The following is a 10,747-nucleotide window of genomic DNA, read 5'->3' as shown; positions in this document are numbered from 1 at the left end:
GACTTTCTCTCATCCACTAAGTAAGAAAAATTAGTGTAGTAATTGTAACACAGTTGCTTATTCAAATGTATAACTATTTATGGCAACACATTAAGCTAATTTAAATTCTAGCAAATTCAGTTTCACCCATTGTTAATAGCCTGGAATTACAGAAGCTGTTGAGAATTCATATGTCCCCTGGTTCTTTTTTTGATAGTAAGAATATCCAATTCACCCCATTTCTTTCGAGTGGATTATTCCTCACTCCAAAATCAGTGAAAGTATTAATCAGCTTTTCCAAATGAATGAGTTTGAATTTCTTTATTTCCTCTTCCCTTAAAAGTTCAGTTAAAAAAACTGAGCAGGCTGCTAAATGGGTGATTTGAAACTTTCTCTTTTCCCCATGGGGAGTGAAAAGATATATGGGAGGACAGATTCTTCTCTTTGTGCTCTGTATGTTCAGCAATATAAAAACAAAACCTCCTGAGAGCCAGAGCCTTGTCTCTGAAGCATACATCTCCTTTTGCAAAAGTTGTACTAACAGAGAAAGATTTCTTTCTATTTTTACAGAGTCTTCAGAAAAAAAGGAGCAAAAAAACCCAAAAAACCATTAAAAAATCCCCCAAAACAACAACAAAAACCAAAAATAACTACAACAAAAAACCCAAAACCGCAAACAAACCTAATGCAGAAAAGGGATTATAGTACAGCATATGATATGCTATGATATGATAAACAAAGACACAAACTTCTATATAGACAGTGTACATGTATGTATGCATCTTACATACTCTTAAAACATTTGGATTTAAAAGATTACAGTGGATCCTTGCTGCATTTTTACAGGTTTCTTTCAAAAGGGGCAGCTTGTAAATAAAAATTTGGATATGAAAATTGCCAATCTACTTTTGAAACAGAAGTAAAAGAAATATGACTTTCTGGTTACTTTTTGAATGTTTTAGGAGGAATTAGTTATCTTAGTTTCTACTCTGAGAAAAAAATTATATACGCAAACACATGTCCAGGAAGAATCAAGTTTTTCCCTTTTATGATCTATCATTGGGGAAAATGAACCACAACATTTTAAGTCAGCATTCAACAATAAGCAAAACATGAGCATGAACTCTGAAGGAAACCATAACTAAGGAGATTAAAGTAGTGAAAAATGTCTAAAACCAGGGAAAGTCTCCTGGTTGTATATTTTACTATAGATTTTACAAAGAAACCTTAATTAATTTAAAGATAGACTTTACTTGGTCTGGGAAAGGAAATAAATGAAGGAGATGCCTGATAAGACAGACAACCCTTTTCACTTCTATCTACCAAAGACATGACATACTTCTGGTGGGTTATTGAACCAACTATTCACCACAACCTCCCATGGGGATTATTTCACTTGGTATAACCCAGCAGATCTTCAGTATTGCCTGCATCGTTCAGGAGCTGGTGGAAAGATGCTCAGCAAGGAAATGAAGAAATATGATCTGACACCAAGTGAAATCCCTGACTGAGTCAGGTAAACTATTTCTTTCTTAGTCCACTTTAGGTTTGTTAAAGACCTAGCTCCTCACAGTGTTCACTTCTTCTGAACTGATGAGTTCTTTGGTGACAAACTGACTTCAGTGCAAGGGGAAATAAGTATTTTAAGGGCCATACAAGAACAATCCAGGTCTCCAGGGCATTGTTTAGTGACATAAATGCATAGGTTTTTTGAGATGGTCTGACTTTCTAACACCTCATATCCAAATTCCTGTAAATTCCACCCAGTCTTTACACGCTTCTGAGCTATACTAAATTTCCAGAATGCTTTTTAGGTGAAACTTTTCTAGTAAGATAGACAAATGTCATGACTCTCTTTGAAGAAACTGCAGTTTATCCCAGTTTTCTCGTACCAAATTTGTTCTTTCTCTACAAGACTCTCTTCTATTTACTGCTTGGCTGCTGCTTTTAAGCCCAAAAGTAAACACATTTTTATAGAGCTGTCTAGATGCAGTATTGTTTGTGAAAGTTCTGTGGAAATTAAGTACGTATTATTGTTGTAGTAGTAGCAGTAGTACTAGTAGTAATGATGATGATGATGAAAACTATTATTATTATTATTATTATTATTATTATTATTATTATTATTATTATTATTATTATTATTGTTCTCTATTAGGAAAGATGATAAATATATATTATGATATACCCAAGTGATGTGTTATTCCCCTAACAGAGAACAGAAAAGAAGAAGATCTGGTAAAATCTACTCACAAAGAAGATGATATTTGCTGATTGTTTCCCACTTTGCAGAAGGAAGCAGTGAGGTTGGGAAGTGCCTGCACACCAGGGATAGGAAGAGGCTCAGACTTTTTATGTCCTCAGAGCCATAGGTCCCACTTCAAGTATTGACTCTGGTGTAATTCTTGTATTCCCCAGAATTTGGGATAACTGTCTGAGGTCTTATTCTCTACCTATCAGTGGAAAGTGGAGGTCTCTCCCTACCAAGACATGGGGTGAGAAGAGAAGGGAACCCCTTGACTCCCTCCATGGACAGGTCTTACCCTGTTTCACTTCATGGCTGAGACAGGGATAGTGCCCTATCTAAATTGCAATTCCTTCAGTTAAGTGATCATCTATTTTAAAATTAGAAAAAAATCACTAAAAATATCACTAAGGTTTCAGAGCTCCTGGTGTGAAGAAAAATGCAAAGATATAAACTCTGAGAGTTCAGTAAGCAAAGCATTTTAAAAAGAAAAATAGTACTATTTTTAAACCTCATGGATTTTTTTGTGGGGGCAGGGAGATGAGGGAAGAGGGCAGAACTGAGAAAAAAGAAGGACTGATTTTGTATTTTTAAAAACAATCTGGGTTTGGCAGTCCTCCACCACGCTCCAGAAAACCAAGATGTATTCATGAAGCTTTCTATTGCATTTTGTGGCTTTTTATGTATAGCACAGAACTATAAATGAAAAATTATTTTAACTGCCTGTGTAATCCAAAAAACAGGAACAGCTTTTTCCTCCTGTCTTGCTTGCAGAATCAGAGCCAGGTGAGTAGATTTCTCCCTCATGTATCTAGAAAAATTTCTCTAAAAGACAAGTCAAACCCATAATTTCATCTGTTCCTTAATGTGCTGTTAATACTTATCTGATAAGGTTTTTTTTCCCTAATGCTATTAGTTTATTTGAACACAATATTTTGAGAGCCAGACACTTCTCTTTGTTGACTCATTAGCACTAAAATGCCATTTATAAAATGCCTTTTACAAAAGCCCAAAAAATCAGAATTATTTATATGCAGACAGTGAAAGTGGATAATTAAGAGGGAGTAGTGGTATATCAAAGCACATATTTGGTGGTTATGATATATCTTAAAAAAAAAAAATTAGAAATATGGCTAGAGAGGAGTAAATTATTTTGGATAAGAAAGAACAAAACATTACCAGCAATATAAAAAATATTAATTTTGCCTTTTTTCTATTATTTTAGTATAAGAAGAAAATTGACAGAATTGTCTATTTGTATTTAGTTAATTGTATTAGAATTTCCTTAAGGTTTGTTTTAGTCTTTGCATTCCAAGAAAACTAAAAATAATCTGGAAAGCAATCAGACATTAAAGAAACAAACAAATAAATAGAAAAAAGAACTCAAGACTTTAGGACCGCATCCTCTGTAATCCTTGTGGGATTGCTGATACCATGGCTTTTTTGATTATATAGGTAGATAGAAGAAAAATAAATAAAGCTTTCTGATGCATCTGAAGTCCTGTGTGCAGCATATTCCCAGCCAGAGGCTAAGTGTTGGATGCATATATGACTGCAGTGGAATACGTTTTATTTGAGTTATGCAATATTCTCCCTAAAACAGTCCTACATTTGATAATGTTTAACATTTGTAAGTTTATTTTTGGAACATTTCTATCAGTCTAACAGACCTGACAATTCCAATCCTTTTAAGGCCAAGGCTTCTATGGAAAAAAAATAAAAAAGAAGACAAGGCTTCTAAGAAGATGTCAGAGGCCTTTTCAGACACCTAATAGACTTACTGAGCCAAATGCAAACATTTTAGGAAAGCAATGTGACATTTAGTGTCTTTGATATACCACTATTCACTGTTCTGAAGGCACAGATTAGCATAAAATCTGATCAGTTCTTTGGATAAGCTTTATGAAATAAACTGGTTTTTGGAGAGCAAGTTTCAAACAACATAATGAAATTAATTAGTCTGTTTTTGACTTGTCTCTGTTTATACCTTTCAGAAGACAAAGTAAAATTGAATGTTGCATACATGTCATTTCTTAGAACAAAAGGATTGACTATTTCTTTTTCCATTCTTTTTGTTCTAATGATAGCATGGAAAGAGACCTTACTATATATATATATATTTAATGTGCAATGAATCTTGAAAATATAATATACTAAAATTTAAAGAGCCCATGCAATCCTTGTATCTTTGAGAGCTTTGGGTAACTCTATAGTTATGACAGCATATGAGTTTTATTTAAATCAGTAACAGCACTGTCATGGAATCAAACAAAATGGAACTTTTAAGCCACAATTTTACCTGCAAGTATGATGACATTCAACCCTCAGAAGGCAAAGGAAACAAGCATCCTCTCAGACCTAAACAAAACATACAATCACTCTAAAACTTTGGCTTTTTAGGATGAAAAAAAGAAATACTTTTCTACTGCAATGTGGCTGAGCAAGCACCTTCAAAATTAGGATTTCTACAAGGTAACTTGCCTTTTGCACTGAATAATTGATCTACTTGTCAAAATACAGGAGTAGGTGTGACCTGTATGCCAAACTATTGGGAAATGCATGTCTGATTTTATGCCTGCTCTATACCAGGTTAAATATATCAGGTGCAATGCATATGACCTAAAGAAATATTCACATAAACCTGTAGCTGTCTAAACAAGCAAACAGATGGCCATGAAAATATTATCCTGTGAAACCATTCTGCTGACACTTGCTCCATTTAAATGAAAATATGGCACATAATGGCCATTTTATCTCTTGCAGTCCTGAAGTTTAAAACAAGGCAGTTGTCCTGGCTGATGAAGAAATAAGCTGTAATCAGACACTCAACAGCAGAACCTGAGCCAATACTATTAAACTTCCTTTGCAATATTATCTTTTCAGTAGAAAAGCAGAATTTAGAAATTTAGGATATAGAGTTGCATGAAATCATGTCTCTGAAATTTCTTTATGATTTAACTTTCTTGGGTTTTTATAAGAATCCATGAACACTGCTCATAATAGTCTAAAAATTTCTCTTCCCATAAGATTAATGAAAAAATATAGGTCTTTGACCATGGAATTTAACTGAGAAACATATATTAAAAAAAGAATTAATTACTTCACTAAATTCTATAAAACTAAAATATATAAGTACATTTGATTTAAGACTAATAGAAGTTTTGGGTTTAGAGAAAAAGCCCTCAAAATTTCATGCAGTTTTGTTGCTATAGGACAATTTGTATAAAATAACTCCCATAATAAAATATTAATTTTTCAGATGTGAAGTCTATTTGCAAAGATTATCTCTGCTCCTAGCAGAAATGGTGATTTCTTTTTGTGCTCATGGTGTGTGTCAGAAAACAGACAAACATGAATATTTTAGAGACCAGCCTGCTCTAAAACATAACCCTGTTCCTCTTATTCCAACCAGAAAACAATGTTGGCTTATAAGCTGTGATGTTATTGCATTTTTTTCTTAAAGTAAAAAAATATTTTAAGAGAAGTATTTTATTCTTTCTCAGCTTTGCTGAAGGTAATGGACTCCCTTCCTAGCACTGTCAGAAAAAGAGGATTTGATACTTGAGACTTTAGATGTTTTTCATTGAGGTGTAATTGTTTAACTAACACTGTAATTCCTACACAAGGAACTGTTCTTTTGTGCTTAAATTCCTGTAGCCAAGGGTGATGTAAAAGCCTACATCCATTAAGGTAAACCTGTATTTTTCCAGCAGCTTTGCACACACATCACTCTCACTGTTTCATTGTGTGAGGCAGATGAAGTATTATGTCCCAGAATTATGCTGTAATGAGGATGTCTTGCTTTCTAACCTAACTTAATAGTTACATTGCAGGAAAAATAGCATTTAAGCAGTGTTAGGACAATATGGTGCTGTAATCTAAGTCTCAGATTACAAATGACTTGAATACTTGAATTGTAGGAAACAGGAATTTCAATTTCCACTACAACACTTAATTTGTTGTTGGTGTGTCATGATAAATTTTATAACAAGCAATGATTATTCCCTGAGATCAGATGCACAAATGAGTTTTGAAGATGGATTGAACCCTGGCTTTAATGGTAACCAATTGTTAAGATCCCAAATTGTCTCATTATAAGATGTTTTCTGTCTTTTAATTAATTATGATGGACAACATTTAGAACCATAGAAACAGTGTTGGATTCAACACAAGAGGAATCCTGCTGTCTTTTGAGCAAAACACAGCACTTGGAAAAAAAATCACTTATTATATTCTTGCAATATTTTAGTCTTAAACGTTTTGTTAATGCAAAGCATATCATCAACAGCAGAAAATATTTATTTGTGTTGAAATACATGCTATAAACTAAATGCACTGTTCCTAGGTATAGAGTTATTCATACATACTGACCAGACAAGAACCTCATATTCTTGATGCTGGTTCAGACATTGATAGTTATTGCCACCTCAATGTATGTATGTTTAAGAAGACAGGCAGGTGTGTGATCATGTGCTTGAAAACAGAGGCAGGGTTTCAGCTCCAACCAGACGTTGTAATCCTTGTTCATATTCTTTGCTCTGCCACTGCTCTCTTCCTTCCTTTCTTTTTAAATCCAAAAGCATATCTCCTAATTTCTTCTCTTTTGCTTGAGGGTATAAAGAGATTTAGGGAAACACTGCATGAAAGCACCAGGAAACTACACTATAGTTTATTTTCTTCCATCACTGTGGAGCAGATACTTGATTATTTCACTTGCCAGTTTTCATTAGTGTTTCCAGTGCCGTGTCCTTTTCCTGAGCTTCTGGAAAAATTCCTTGCAGCTAGCTGCAGTTGTACTTATTACACAACTGACCGCTTGGCTCCTGTTTCAGACCAGGGACACATGCAGAAACAAGCCAAAATACTGTAGCCTTTGGATTGTAAATTGAGCTAGCTTAAGACTACATTCTAAACATTTTCACATCCATTTGTAAAAAGGGAACCTGAGGAATAGCAACTCATGGAAAAATCTAGGTTCAAAGGAGCCTCTGGAGGTCATCTGCCAGAACCTTCTTGTGAAAGCAAGATTGTATTCAGATCAGGATTTTCAAATCAAGCCTTCAAATATTTGCAACAGAGAGATTCTTTTGGGCAACATATCCCAAATATCAGTTTATCTCTTTGTGAAGAGCTTGTACACAAACTGAATTTACCCTGAAGGAGTTGTGCTCATATTCTTTTCTCCTGTTTTCATGCATCCTCATGAAGAGAGTATCTCCATCTTCTCTTTGACTCCTTTCAGATTCTGGAAAACTGAGGTCCATCTGAGCCTTATCATCACAAACTTGAATTCTCCAACCTTTCTTTATATACCAAGTTTTTAATTTTCTCTGCTCCTTACTGGTCTTGTGCTGGACTCACTCACTCCCTCTTTTGAACAGGAGACATCAAAACTGGACACAGTATTCCAGGTGTGGCCTAACAGGTGCCTATATAGTCAACAATAGATCTTTCTTTGGGAACAGGAGTAACTTAGCAAGAATATATCAAGTAAAACACGTAATGTTTAAAAGTTTAGCAATTATGTGAGTGTGATTGTGTACAGACACTTGTATGTTCACAGAATACACATATAAATGGGGTTGTAAGCTTGAAAATTTCAGATAGGCATTTATCTGCTTCTATGCCAGAAGAAATTAGTATGAGCATAATAAATATATACCTAATAATGTAGTTAGTGACCTGATTACTTCTTCCTTATATGTCTTCCCTAATTTTTTCAAGTTTTTTATTTCCTTTTGCCTTTGGGACCCATCTTACACAACCTACATGATAGAGAAGGAGAGCTTGCCTTAGAAAAGTACAGAAGAAAAGTATTTTCTGTTTTCCATTGAAGTTATAAATAAAGGCTTTTAGTTTGAAGGTCTGACATAATGATAATTTAAAGGAGCAGGGAAGTGAAATTCTTGCTCTTTTAGTTAGGAGGTACACTTTCCTAAGTGGCAGTACTTTATTCCTGTATAGATTGGGTAAAGCAAAAAAAAAGGAAGCTGAAAAATTAACTCAGCGTAAATTTTTTTCTCAATATCCTTTGATCTTAAAGCAGGCAGAGTGCTTTTTTATTTTCTTTTCTTTGCAAAATTGTATGCCCTGCTAAGTAGAGCATTCTCTGTCCAAGCTGCTGTGAGAGGGTTACTGTGCATGTTCCTATGGTAATCTCTCCTATGTTCACTTTTTTTTTACCTGCTAGGGTTGGATTATTAGCAATATTTCTGTAAAATAGTCTCATCTTACCAAGTGGAAGACTGCATCCTAATTAAGTCCAAGAATTTCCTTCAGCCTACCTGGTTGCAAAACTGGTATGCTATGTCAAAATCTCTGATGGTTATCCTGACATTAACAATTTTAGAAAGATATTTTTTACTGAATGTTCCTGGGTTGGATATTCAGTTTTGCTTTCAGATCTATATAAGGCAATGAGATTATACTGATGCCAGAGACCAGTAGAGTATTTCTGATTTGAGGAGTTCTCATATTTCTACCAGATGAGTCTGCATATTTTGGAATTTAATCTGGAAAGAACTGGGTGGAAAACATATAAAGGCGACTGCTACCTGACTTGTAAATTAATAACTCGTATGAATTTAGGCAAGTACTGCAAGTTTTGCAAAACTCTATTACAGAATTTCCCGATAAAAGAGTACATTTGCTGAGTACCAAAACTTTCTGCTTAAGAGGTTTCTTCTGTAATTTCCTCTATCTGTTACCTAAGTAAAAGACAGAAAACAGAAAACAACATTTGCTGTTAGTTTATTGCTTTGGCTCAGGGATTCTCATATTAGTGTTAACTGCCACTGAGAACAGCAGGTGGTAATTTCCAATGGAAACGAGCAGCTACTAGACCAGACAACCCTCATTTACTTACACCTTGTGCAATGCTTCTCAGGAATATTGTCAGCTGTGGGCTCTTTCTCATTTGTCCTTGTTTTAGCTGACATTGTCATTCATTACTATACTGTGAGTGTAAATGATGATCTAATGTCACTTCTATAATTACTTGGCACCCTGAATAAACTGTAATCCCCCTGGGTCAATAACTGCTCTCAGCTTGACATTCAATAAACAAGGTTTGGAGAATTGCTGTAGTTTCACTTTTTTTTTTTCTTTTTTTCCCTTTTTTTTTTTTTAATCCCTCCTGGTGCTTTTCAGTGAATTCTATTCAGGAGTAGTTCTGGACCATTAAGAAAAGAAAGGAAACAACTGCACACAGTGTGAGACTGCTGAAGGGATACCTCTGATTTTTAACACTTACTTACAAAGGCCTCTTATCTGTAGGGTCCAATTCATCTTCAATGCAATTTTTGAGAATTACTTCAGGGGGAGTGAGACCCCCCCCAGTCTGGGAGGCTGCTCTTTGTCACATCATGAATCATGGTTTTAAGGGCGCATATTAGAGGTATTGTGACTAGGCCTGTTGTATTCTTCCTTTATGCCTCAAGATTTTTGTCAGAACTTGACTTTTGTTGTTGTAGCCTTAAATGTGGCTTCATATAATGCAACCCAGGTAGGTGCAAGCAAGTCTTTCAGTTATAAAATCAATTGCCTCTGTCATGCACAAGGATGGCATGCAACAAGGACAAATCAAGCATTGCTGCAACACTGTCTGTGTTGGTTTCGGCTGCTCTAACAACTCCCCAAAAATTGCTGTTCTGTAACTACTCAGGGTCTACTTCTGCACAGACTGCCTAAAGGTCACAGTGATCTTGAGTTGCATTCTCAGTTTTCCTATATCCTTCATCTTCTATGTTATGGAAACAATATCTTGTTTACTTGTACATTATCACATCCTATGTGCACGTGCCAATGTCTAAGAACAAACTCAACTCGTCCTGCTTCTGCCAAACCCAAGAAAAACTTCACTGGGGGTAGGATTAATCATAAGGCAATTGCAGACACAGCAGCCGCTGCAAGATATGATTAATATACTAAGATTATGGTAAAGCCAAGAAGCAAATTATTTATAAACAGCAAAGGTAATTAAATAGGCCAGATCTTCCATAAGGTGAGGGCTGAGAAAAGCAAATCGGGAATGGCTTCGAGGACTTAACATTTCAAAAGAGACTTGCATGACGCAGAAGTTCAGAGTCACCTGACTTCTGATCTGTATGTCATGTTTTGAACAAGAAAATGCAGCATATAAAGAAGGAGTGAAAGGGAGAAAAACTGAAGTGGTCCAGCCATTGTGTACAGAATTGAAAGAAACTGAAAAATAGTGACCATAAAAAAGATGGTGGATTTGATGATGGATGGTGGATAATGACAGAATATCTTGCCAGAGAGGCTGTGCTCAGTCTGAGACCAATATTTCATGGTTTTGCAAGGGCAGATGGACTCTGGCGACTCTTAAAAGAATCATCTACTTTTACCAATCTCTCCTATTTATATTATTTATATTTACTCTTTATTATTTTATGCAATATTTAGAGGTATGTTTTGCATACAGCTCTAGAAAACTTTGGAGCCGCTGTTAAATGTTGATACTGCAAACAGAAATAAGCCAGCTGCATCCCTGCCAGCAAAGCT

The 10,747-nt window shown here is 35.2% G+C and overlaps 1 long non-coding RNA gene across 2 annotated transcripts in view; it reads left to right on the top strand.

Moving 5' to 3' along the window:
- Nucleotides 1–306: 306 nt before the first annotated feature.
- The window catches only part of LOC140682308 (uncharacterized), an 84,173-nt gene continuing 73,732 nt past the window's right edge, over nt 307–10,747 (top strand). For both annotated transcript variants that reach the window (XR_012053851.1, XR_012053852.1), the window contains exons 1-2: nt 307–3,010; nt 4,625–4,696. This is a non-coding gene — a long non-coding RNA (uncharacterized lncRNA). The remainder of the gene's footprint in view (nt 3,011–4,624; nt 4,697–10,747) is intronic.

This window comes from Taeniopygia guttata, chromosome 2 (genome assembly GCF_048771995.1).
Source record: "Taeniopygia guttata chromosome 2, bTaeGut7.mat, whole genome shotgun sequence".
Taxonomy (NCBI): domain Eukaryota; kingdom Metazoa; phylum Chordata; class Aves; order Passeriformes; family Estrildidae; genus Taeniopygia; species Taeniopygia guttata.
The sequence above is the reverse complement of the archived record's forward strand: the minus strand, read 5'-3'. Positions and strand labels throughout refer to the sequence as shown.